This window comes from Petromyzon marinus, chromosome 11 (assembly GCF_048934315.1).
Source record: "Petromyzon marinus isolate PM22_M1 ecotype Great Lakes invasive population chromosome 11, UKy_Petmar_22M1.pri1.0, whole genome shotgun sequence".
Taxonomy (NCBI): domain Eukaryota; kingdom Metazoa; phylum Chordata; class Hyperoartia; order Petromyzontiformes; family Petromyzontidae; genus Petromyzon; species Petromyzon marinus.
The window spans coordinates 10,578,514-10,590,300 of record NC_133677.1 but is presented as its reverse complement, the minus strand read 5'-3'; the positions used below and the strand labels follow the sequence as shown (position 1 = coordinate 10,590,300).

General features: G+C 43.0%; 1 protein-coding gene across 1 annotated transcript in view; it reads left to right on the top strand.

Annotated features, from left to right (window-relative positions):
• Positions 1 to 1,676: 1,676 nt before the first annotated feature.
• Positions 1,677 to 11,787, top strand: part of LOC116941228 (heparan sulfate glucosamine 3-O-sulfotransferase 1-like) — a 233,057-nt gene continuing 222,946 nt past the window's right edge. Inside the window, exon 1 of the mRNA XM_076066367.1 lies at positions 1,677 to 2,110. The gene's annotated coding sequence lies outside the window, so the exon portion shown is untranslated. The remainder of the gene's footprint in view (positions 2,111 to 11,787) is intronic.

Here is an 11,787-nt window from a genome sequence, read left to right as displayed (position 1 = left end):
CACCTTTGTGTGTGTGTGTGTTTTTTTTTACAAAGGCCTAGTTATTTTTGTTCGCTTGTATCAAGATAATTACCATTAGTATTCTTTTTATTCATATTATTCTACATCAAATTCCATTTCTCAGCTGTGAAACATTAGGCAAGGCAATTTTAAAGCAGATGTTGCATCTCAATCGTGGATCCTGGCATTTACATGTAAATTCAAATTCACGTGTGTGTGTGTGTGTACATTGAGAAGAGCTACACGCTAGAACAAAGTAACAATATGAGCGGCTTCTTTCTACGATTTTCGGTATAGGTGCCCGATAATGACGCTCGGAATTACAAGGCCGGACTAGGTTAGCAACTTAGAGGTTTCGACAAGGAATGTGGCAAGAACGTGTCGTAGATGTGATCTGGAGAGAAGAAGTCACGACGTGTGAAAGCACACGTGCAAGACTGAGGAAGGCAGGTCTCAAACATAGGCATCCGATTGGCACCCGGAAGGTGAGCAGCCAAGGAGAAGTGGGATACTGCTGGAGCATAGTTTGGAGGTCACGTGTTGACTGTGTGAAAGCCCTTGCTATATGGCATGACAGAGAATGACAGGAAGGACATGCTGATGATGATGAGGTGTGGTGGCATAAATGGCATTGGCAGGGATGCTTTCATTATCTTAAGCTTGTATACATATGTGCTTGTGATAATATTGTCATCTCTATCCAACTATTATCCTCCTTAGACTTCGCTATTAGGAGATCCACTGGGGTCAGAAAGTAGTCTGAAGAAGCCCTCCATACATACTTGATTAAATGCGTGTAACTTTTAAAAATTAGGTCATAATTCCATTACACAATGAATCACTCTCTGGTAAGGAATGCCATGGGGCTGTTAATGTCGACTTACGTACCAGATGTATCTTTTTACGTTATATTTTTTATCTCTACACATTTGTAAAATAAAACATATACTAGGTTGCAGCTTATTTTCCTATCACATACGACAAATATGGACAAATTTAACTCAGAATGATAGTTGGAAGGTTACAGGACAGTGAAATGGGTTGGTAATGTTTGTATGAGAATGTAAGTCGAACTTATTTCGCACCGTACGTAGCCAACCATGCTAATCGGAGGTGCGGGGGAAGGACGACAAAACTAAACACAAAAAGCCGTTGTAAAGAAGTGAGTTTTCAATCTAGATTTTAAAGTGCATAGCTTCAGTGGCTTCCGAACATAGAAAGAGCGTTCCAGACGGCCGCAGAAGTGCATCCGAAAGTGCGCGAAAATGCATGGCACTTACCGATTTTGAATACAATATCAACACCACATTACATTCCCCTATTAGTTGCAATTTTTAGGTCAACAAAAAAATGCATTCATTAACTTACTTCACTCGCTTCATCTGACCGCTGACTTTTAGCAGTGTAAGCATGCTGGACGCAAACCACGCAAATGAACGGAGAACTGAAAAAGAGCGGAAGCACTCAGAGATGTCTTTCTCCACAGCAGAGGGGAGAAAAGACGTGCGAGAGAGAGAGAGAGCAAGAGCCAGCGCGTTTACCTTTGATGAAGTGCAGTGCGATGCATTGCGCCTGCTTCCATACGTTCACAGTGGGGCCAAGACAAGGGGAGATTGATCACAAGGGACAGGGAGGAAAAACACGCAGCAGGATGCCATTCCTCCCATCTGTTTAATGCACTGCCACTTGTTTTAAGCATCACCAGCCAACAGGGGGAGAATGTTTTTTGGTGTATGTGATGGGCTTGCAGCAAGCACTGATGAGAAGAATCTGTTATTTGTATATATATTCCCCCCCGCCCGCTCTCTAAATGATGCACACGCTTTCAGAAGGAAGAGCTTGTGACCGGGGTAGGAGTAGCAACGGTTGCAAAGCGCGCCGGCGATGTGTGTGTGTGTGCGCGCGCGAGTCCTAGCTTGCGTGCCTGTTACTTTGATTGTGTTGGCCTCAAGCGAGCTGTCCGACCCTTTTTTTGGCAGTGAGTGCTCACACACTGTAGCGCGCCAGCCTGCACATGCGAGTGAGTTTGCACCTGCGAAGGGACGTGAGCTCTCTCATTAGATGTCTCCGCATCAGTGGATCCTTCTGTTCCAGCTCCCCTGCAAATAAGGTGAGATTCACGATGCTCCTGGGGTGAAGTTGACAGCTTATGCTTCAGCATCGCAAGTACAATTTATTTTATGCATTCCGAAATTCAACCTGACCTGCAGTTGCTATTAAAAATGTACGAGCAATATGAAATTTGCACATGTCGCCGAGGAAGTTGTTAATAAGCTGTTACATCACTTTATTCGTGTTGTTAATATGGGAACAGCTGATATGAGATGTGACATTTCCAATTAATGATCGTAATATTTGTAACAGGATTTTAAAAAAATGGAATTAAGGTTGGACTGAAAGAAACCCCCCATCTATAGCATGTACTATTGTATGAGTATTAATATTTTGGTATCAATATATTTCTATGATTTTCATTTTTTTATATATTTTTTTGGCGTGAAATAGGGTGGGCGGGAAGATATTTGTAAGGTAAATAGGAGGATGGTAATGCAGGGTCTGAGGAGCAGGTAAAGTAGGGGTTTCCATGGGGTAAATGTTTGTTCAAGGTAATCCTCCGGTAGAGCATGGAAAAAGCTTGAGAATAAATTATTGATACGCAGCCTAACCCGAAAGCCAACTTGCCATACTGAAATGTCCTGGAAACCTCAGCCCAGAAAGATTTTCGCAAATATGTGCTCTCTACAAACGCTTTCTGCCAAAGCACTTACTAATTAATACATGCACACACATGCCCCCGCCATTGGCCATGAATTAACAGTGACCTCATCTTGGTGACTGTGCCAGGCAAGGTACACTTTGGGGCCATGTATACATGTTGAAAGACTCGCTGGCAGGAAGTCACTGAACAGGTCAAATGATCGAAATGATTGGCAGACGTACCACCTGCACTTCCTACTCTTGTCAAATTGCAATTTTTAAGCTGCCCGGCGCTCAGCTCATTGTCACGAGCATCACTCTACCACCTCACGTTGTTGCTGGAGGGAAACTTCTGCCAACTGCCTCCTCCACAGAGGCTTGACACCACTCAGTAATGATTAAGTCTGCTCAGCTCTAAGCCCTCCTCTACCACATCAACCCAGCTCCCATGCCATGCCCATTTAGCCCCCTCTATCCAGCCAAACAGAAGCTATTTGGGCACACTGTGGCTGGGCATGGCTGCTACATGACCCAGCCACCACATCCTCACCATTCAGATGAGGTTGCTGATGGAAATGTGTCAACATCCTTCAATTATTCATGAGCTCTTCACACAATCCGTCTGTTAATGCAAGAATGGACTGCAGGCAGGTGAATTTTTACGTTTCAAGCCAACATTGGTGTTCTCGTAATGGGTCCAAGTTTCGCAAGCATAGAGAAGGGAAGGCATGACTGTGGCTGGAGCATCAAGAGCTTCATGTGAGGTGACAGGTCAGGCAGATTTTTTTAGAGCATTACACAGCCAATGAAAATATGCACCTCAACCAATGGAGAGGGAGACCCTTACTGCCAATCCATAGCTGGCCGTAGGTGCACTGCCCAGGTATGGGAACTCCTCCACCCTCTGCACAATTACCCCATTACCCATGGAGACTTGGTCAGGTGGGTTGGCTAATGAGACAAAGTACCCTGGGCAGGTGTATTGTTTTTGTCGAGATGATTGTGAGGCCCTACCTCTTTATGGAAACCTCCAGGTATAGAAGCAGTGTCCATTTAATTTTCACAATGAGCTGCAATAACCAGGCGATCTGCATAGATAACATGGCTGACCAGGAGGGAGCCCCACCACGCCCAGGGATATCTATCGGCCCTCCTATTCTATTCATACACGTTGGAAACGCCACTGTCTGGTACAGCCGCGGAAGAAGGCTGCTCAAACTGAGTGGTCAAAAAAGACATGTTAAATCAATAAGTAATTGGTTAGCTTCGTCTGTGGGCGGGTTTTGAGTCTGTCACTGCATGGAACACAGCGGAATTCTCATATCTCTCTTGCTAGCTTAAGGTTGATTTGATAAGGAATCACACCCATTTCTCCAGGTCAACATTTTTTTTTAACCTGAATTTGGTGCAGTGATTTTCTTGGAAATTTACGATTTCCACAACTGAACCTTATGACGGGTCTCCGGGGTCCCATAAGCCCCCGGCTCTCGCATAAAGTGCGTTGCGACGTAATTTTATGTCTTTTTAAGGCGAACGACACGGCAATCTATTCCTCTCGACGAGCCCTACACGGTGCGCTAATAAAAGTTACAAAGTTTAGTTTCTTCTGCGCATTCGTCCTCGCTGTGCTTGGACGACACGACAACAGGACGATCCGCGCCAGGTGGATCGCGTCGTTTATGTGCGCGGTGGGACGGAGTCGCCAAAAATAAATTAATTAAGATTTTGATTTCCGTTTATTCGGGACCCCGGGGTCCCGCCATAAGGTTCATTTGCTGTTAAAAAGTCAGGAAATGAATTATTCATGAATAAGACCCTGTGAGCTCGAATCCCAATCAGAGTAGCCTTATCTCTTCAGCCCTCAGATGAGTGCCATCCAATGCTTGTTTGAGAGCGTGGAGATGGCTTGAATTAAAATTGTAGTGTTTGTTTCCCTGTGAGGAGCAATCAGGTCGTCGACGACTCTTGGATATTATGTATACATATCGCCTCAATAGATCTTCATTTTAATTAATATGTTTGTAAATACGACATTCTTTCTGTAAAACATATTTAATCTCGAACAAAAGCATTTTAAAGTTGTTGTAAAAATGTGCCCACAACTGACAAATGATGTGACATTTATATTAATTGAATGTATTAATTACACCTCAAATAAATATATTCATTAAAAATGCATTGAAATAATAATTGTCACTAACTTTTGTAATATTCTCATCACCATTATCACGATTTTTAATTTACATGTACACTTTGGATCTATTATTAAGAAAATAAAACAGATCATTGTGACCTAAATTCTGGTTCTTAGCGTTATGCTTCTAATACATTGGCCACATTTTGTGCAGTGTTGAGAACATTCTGCCACTTGGGGATTTGACCCAAATCCACAAGAGGATACAACTTTTGCATCGGAAGCATCTGTGTGTTTCACTTCCTGGCTTCCGCCTTAGGCTACAGGGATACGAGGCTAATGGTTAGGCATTAACTCTCACTATCAGGGCTGCAATAAGCTAGGGAAGGTGGTCGTGCATTATATCCAAACTTGCGTTAATTCCAAGGGTGTTGGTTTGCCTATTTGAGATAACTGACTGGGTAATACTGCTGCATAGGTTTTTGAGGTTGTGCGTGTAAAGCTCTCTCATATTTGTTTTCTTTCGGGTTGTACCGCGTGTTGCTTAGCACGAGGTGGTTGCACATGCTGGGAGCTTCTTCAGCACATTTATTGATAATAGGTTTTTCCCTTTTTTTCTGGCAACAAAACAGGTGTTAAGATGTTAAAACACCAAACGCAAACCTTTGACAAGGAATCGTGTCTGGATTAACCACAATGCTTGTGGTCAGAATGCAAAAAAAACATACTCTGATAATATATGCATTGCCCTTGAAACTGTCTTTGGGCTGTACGCCTTTTGGCGTCCTCTGGTCTAACACCGTTTGAGACGAGGCTCAAAAGAAAGCTGTCTCTGGTGTGGACCAATCAGTTTCAAGGACAATGCATATATTATCAGAGTATGTTTTTTTTTTGCATTCTGACCACAAGCATTGTGGTTAGTGCAGACACGATTCCTTGTCAAAGGTTTGCGTTTGGTGTTTAAACATCTTAACACCTGTTTTATTGCCATAAAAAAGAGAAAAACCTATTATCATATTTTGGTACTGGCAAAGGAGGTCCCATGTTGTAGACACATTTATTGATTTGACTGTCGTGACAAGTGTTGTTGGTGAGAAACTATGATGCCAGAATAACATTAATTTGGCTAAATTTCTGACTTCAATTACTCATTTTAAATAAACGAAGATTTTTGCTCAGACTCAATCAATGCTGCTGTTATAGACTCCCGGAAGGCTGTGGGGCTGATGGGTTGTGTTAAAAAAAAAAAAAACCGGACCTCATGCTGAACAACACGTGGCACAACCCAATGACGCTTCAGAGAGCCATACTCGTGGTGTGTCACCCGAGGACTTGAACCACAATCTTGGAAGCTTGCAAAATCAAGTCCGAGCCAGGGTCTCGACTTGGTTTATTGTCTCCATGGGGTTCATAAAGGGAAGTCAGAATCAGAATATTTATCCTGGAGAAATCCGATGAGCCATGAAACCCTTTTCAAGAGATGTCCAGTAAGGGACGGGTCAGAAAGTTAGAACAACAAACATTACAAACAAATTATAGGAGTGCAAAGTATAGGAAAGGTAAGAAAATCACTGAAAGGAAATACATGCACTTTATTTACCAAAGTAAAGCCGACTGAGATATATTTTTTTCAGAAGCGACTTGGCCACAAGTCACACATTGTCATCCTCTGGAGAGACGAGCCCCTGGCTTGGGAATGTGGAATTTCCATTTCTGGCTCAGGGCCACAGATGGAGATGATTGGCACCTCGTTTATTTTTTTTACAAGTAGACACTGACTATCGTTTACAATACTTAAATATGGAACTACATTTGTAAAAGAGCTTGGAACTACAATTGTACATTTGATTGCTATTACTGCTGATGTAATTGTGATAGTGAGTGTTATTGTTATGACTATAGATGTTTAAATACTGTGTTTATGAAACAATAGGGTTGTGATTATACAGTCCTCTGATTACATATGGGTTGATATTAATTAACAGTACTCAATTGCTTTGTGTTCTAAAATTATGCTTATTGTGTAAGTCATTGAGGCTGCATTATTGAACTTTCAATAATTACTGTTGAATTTTATTATTTTAGAGCAGGCGCAAAACAAATATTGCAGTACCAATACTTAATTTCTACTTGATGTATATCAATAAAAAAAATGCATGCCTATGCAAATGCACGCATTCAACAAAATAGTAATAAAAAAATAGATTAACAGACAATATATGGCAACTTTTCATACCCTTATTTCACGCCAAGCTGCAGCGTCCCTCAGGGATTCTCTGCATACACATCACCCATCGGACGACTCATCGATTGCCTCGGAATTCACCATCACTCATACGCCGACGACACTCCTCTTTTTGCCGCCTTCACCCCACCTGACAATTCTGGGCTCGCACGCGTGACTGCTCTTTCACACTCCAGCGCTGGTTCTGGTCTCACGGTCTCTAACTCAACCCTTCCAAATCTGAAGCCATCCTCAACGGTACCAGACAAAAGCTAGCCTCACTTGCACCACCAAAAACCACCCTAATCGCTGGGTCCGCTGTTAAATTCAACACGCATCTGAAATTTCTACGTGTCGCCATGGATTCCACCCTGTCGTTCAATACTCACACCAACTTGGTCATCAGAAACTGTAACGACCACCTTAGAGCCCTTCATCATCTTCGCCCACTCATCACTACCGACATCGCAAACACACTAGCACACAGCATCATCGGGTCACGCTGCGACTACTGCAACTCGGCACTTACCCGGTCCTCACAAAACAACCTAAAGAAACTCCCAACGTCTAGAAAAAAACACCTCGCATGCACTGTCCTCACCTCCCACCAACCGCGTCTGACCTCCGACTTCGCTCTCCGGGCCCTCCACTGGTTCCCAATCCCCATCAGAATCACCTTCGAAATCGCCTGCCTCTGTTACACTGCCTACTAGGACCGATTGCCCTCCATACCTCTTGTACCTCCTGACGCCCTGCTCTCAAAACACCACCACCAGAACTCTCCGCAGCTCTACCCAGAAGTTACGCTCGACACCGAGAGTCAGGACCATGATCGCCACGCGTCGTTTCTCTGTTTTTGGCCCCTCCAACCTGGAACGCCGCCACCCCCCTTCACATTCGCAGCGCTGACTGTTTACCTACCTTTAAGCGTTTTCTCAGAAAACATCTTTTATTTTGACTTTTACTAAGCGGATATCTGAGCTGGGCTCCGCGCCTCAGGGTCGTTGCCTTCGGGCGAGTGAAAACTGAGTGCGTTACAAATTAGCATTGTTATTATTATCTGTCCTTGTAAAAAATAAAAAGCATTTTTGACACAACCCATCAGCCCGCAGCCTTCTGGGAGTGCACAATTTCAGCAGAATTGGTCCAGTACAAGGAGACTCTTTAGTTATTTAAAAATAGCTAACTGATCTCATGAAATTACACAAATGATTGTTATTCTGGTCATAACAGTTTTCCGCAAACAACACTTGGAATCTTGACTTAAAGCTTTCGTGACTGCAGGAATTCGAAAGACCCAAGAGTATAACACTTGTAATGACAGTCCAGAAAATAAATGGTGACCCTTTTTTGTATTTGGCAAAGTGACATTTTGATTTGAGTTTTAAACGGTATTCTGTGGCTATGCAAAGACAAATTTAATGACTGCATGTGTGACTACCCTCCTAACGAATGGCAGCAATTCTTTTACTTTTCAAGTCTCGTGAACAGATGGAGATTTCAAAGGTGTCTATGCCTGCTGTCAACAGAAATTAACACGTTGAGCTACTCAGATCCCTCGTGTCAATGGCTATTTTTATTATTTCTGGGCACTATGACTCAGCCTGGTATAAATCTGCACCAAGCTATAAAATAATGTAAGTGATAGACAGAAGAACACTATTGTGACGAATATTGAAAGGTATGAGAAGACGTTTCCCCCACCCCAAGACTTTCATTTGTTAACAACAAACAAAATCAATCACGGACAAAAAAAAGCTACAAGCAGATGCGGATATTAATCCTGAGGTGCCTTTCAAACAAATTAAAATATGGCCTGTGTTTTTTTTCTCCTTGATTTAAAAATAATAATAGGTTTTCTCACCTCGGCGTAAAATGTAACTTTTAATTAAAAACCCTGTAGGAAATATCGCAGGGTCTGCCTTGTTTGAAATTAGATTACACAGTCCCCTGACTCAGTCTGTCTTTCGTTCTTGCTCTGAATGGGCGTTTTCTGCTAAATGCTGTAATTATGCAGCCTCCTGGGTTTTAAATTGCTGTTATGGCGTTGTTGTCCCAAGCCATGCTCTTTGCATACTAACAAAACCAGGATGCATGTTTGCGTAATATTGTGGGTGCAATTAGTGAGGCAATCATCTGATCTTATGAAACCCCATGCGCCTCGTGGTACACATGCTTGTGGCATTGACAAATGTAGTGCATTGACAAATCATTCGGTACATTTTTTGGCGACAATGGTGCTCAGTTTAACTTGATTCACGATGTCCGCACCCTTGTAAAATGAATACGCCCTGAAACAGCGACTGCCAGCGAGTATTACGAGCAAATCTTTACATTAAATGTTCGTGGGTTTCTATTGCGTTCCATATGGTTCTCAATGCGAATTTGTGTAACATTGTATTTTTTGAGCAATGCGTAATTTTATTGAATAACCGTGTACAAACGTGTCTTTAATTAATATCACAAAACAGTGGGAGAGCCGCGCTGCAGTGGTTTCACACACTGCATTAAGAACCCGCCACCTGAGTTTGATTCCCAGCCACGGCTGACCTCAGCACTTGAACCGGTCTTAAGTGCTCCCCGACCGCCTTCTCCACCCCATACTTGACCATACTTCACCAACCCAGCATGGTGAAGTATGGTCAAACAAGCCAAACACGTCTTCTTTGGTTCTTTCGGTAAAGTCACGTAGAATGAGAATAAAATAATAAAATGATAAAATAAAATAACACAATAATATTCTCACGACGTTTCGGCCACAACACAAGCGGCCTTCATCAGGTGAAGGGACGAGACTGTCTGGAGGACAGCGCTGGAGTGAAAAAGCCACGCTCAGATCGCGACCTTTAAGCTGTGTGAGAAGAAACAAAGCGCCTTGACAAAGGAATTAGCATAGAATTTAGCATTGAAATAGCTAAGTTAAAGCATACACATCCGCAGAGGCACCCCTTGACAAAGGAATTAGCATAGAATTTAGCATTGAAATAGCTGAGTGATTAGCTTGTAACTGGTCACAGAAATAGCTATGTTAAAGTCAGAGCATACACATTCACAGAGGCACCCAGTACAAATCAAACAGGAGAATTTAGCATTGAAATAACTAGGCGAATTTAGCATTGAAATAACTGAGTGATTATCTTGTGACTGCTCACAGAAATGGCTATGTTGAAGTCAAGGCCTACACATTTGAGCTATTCACAGTAACTGGGTATACACTACAATATATAATGAAAACTATATAGTGAACCGATAAAAACTAAAATATAAATTACCTCAATGTTATCAATAAACTCTATATATTCTCCAGCTAAGCTACCACCAATAAGTCGTTATATATCACAATGCTATATGGCGAAAAAATGGGTGGATTCTTACCCTCAACTTTAGCAACACGGATAGCTACGGGCCCCGTTCAGACGGACAAGTTCATCCATGGTCGGAACAGAGGAGGGGGAGAGAGACAGCTGCAAGGCGCTGTTATACTCCATGTTGTAAACCATACCATTAACCGTGGTGTGAGAGGTATTAAGAGTCAATGCCAGCGAAAGAGCTGCGGTCTGAAGGTCATCGTAAAATAAAATTAATTAAGAACGGAAATGGTTTAAAACATCTTTCCAATGGTTACTAAGCCAGAATCCATCTTCTCGGTTGAAATTGTCTCTGTGCTTGTATATGTGAATGGCCTCATGAACGAATCTCTCATGGTAGCCGGTTGGTTTGCAAAGAACCTCCGTCTTGGAGAAGTCAATGTCATGTGAGCCCACTGAATTATAACAGTGATCTGCCACGGCAGAGGAGTTCGTCCTACCGTGTTTCAAGTCTGCTTTATGTTCGCGGATGCGGTCCGAGATATGTCGTTTGGTTTCTCCAATGTAGCTACTACCACAGAGGCACTTTAGTTTGTAAACGCCCGGGTGCTGTATGTCTGGAACAGCATCTTTTACAGATGGAACTAGATCACGGATTTTATGTACTGTGTTGAATCGGACCTGGATCTTGTGTTTATTCAGGATTTTGGAGATCTTTTTAGTGACTCCTGCAATGTAGGGTAAGGTGATGGTTTTGAGTGGCTCCACAAGAGGCTCCTTCTTCATGACTGGAGTGATGGCTTTGCGGATTGTGTAGTCAGAGTAACCATTAGCCCTGAGAGCCTGGTGTACGTGCTTGAGTTCACTGGTAATGTGTTCCTGGTCGGAAATGCATTGGGCTCTATGGTATAGAGTCTTGATGAGGGAGTTCTTCTGGGATGGATGGTGGTGGGAATCCGGTTTCAAGTGAGCATCTGTATGGGTAGCTTTCCTGTAGACAGAGTGGCTCATTGAACCATCATGTCTCCTTTGAATTAAGACATCCAAAAAGGGTAGTTTGCCATCTTTTTCGACCTCCATGGTAAATCTGATGGCTGGGTGTATGGAATTGATGTGGTCGCGGAATTGGTCTAGAGCAGGCTGGCCATGTGGCCAGATGACAAAGGTGTCATCCACGTACCTCTTCCATAAGGACGGGCGTAGAGCGGCAGTCTGGATGGCGTCAGTTTCAAATTTTTCCATGAATGCGTTGGCTACAACCGGAGATGGGGGGGGGGGCCCATTGGGGTGCCCTCAGTTTGTTTGTAGAAAGTTCCATTCCAGGTGAAGTATGTGTTGGTTAAGCAATGTCTCACCAGGGGGGGTACATCAGTATGCAGTCCTTGATGAACCAGGTCTTCAATGATAGCGATGGTGTCAGGTAC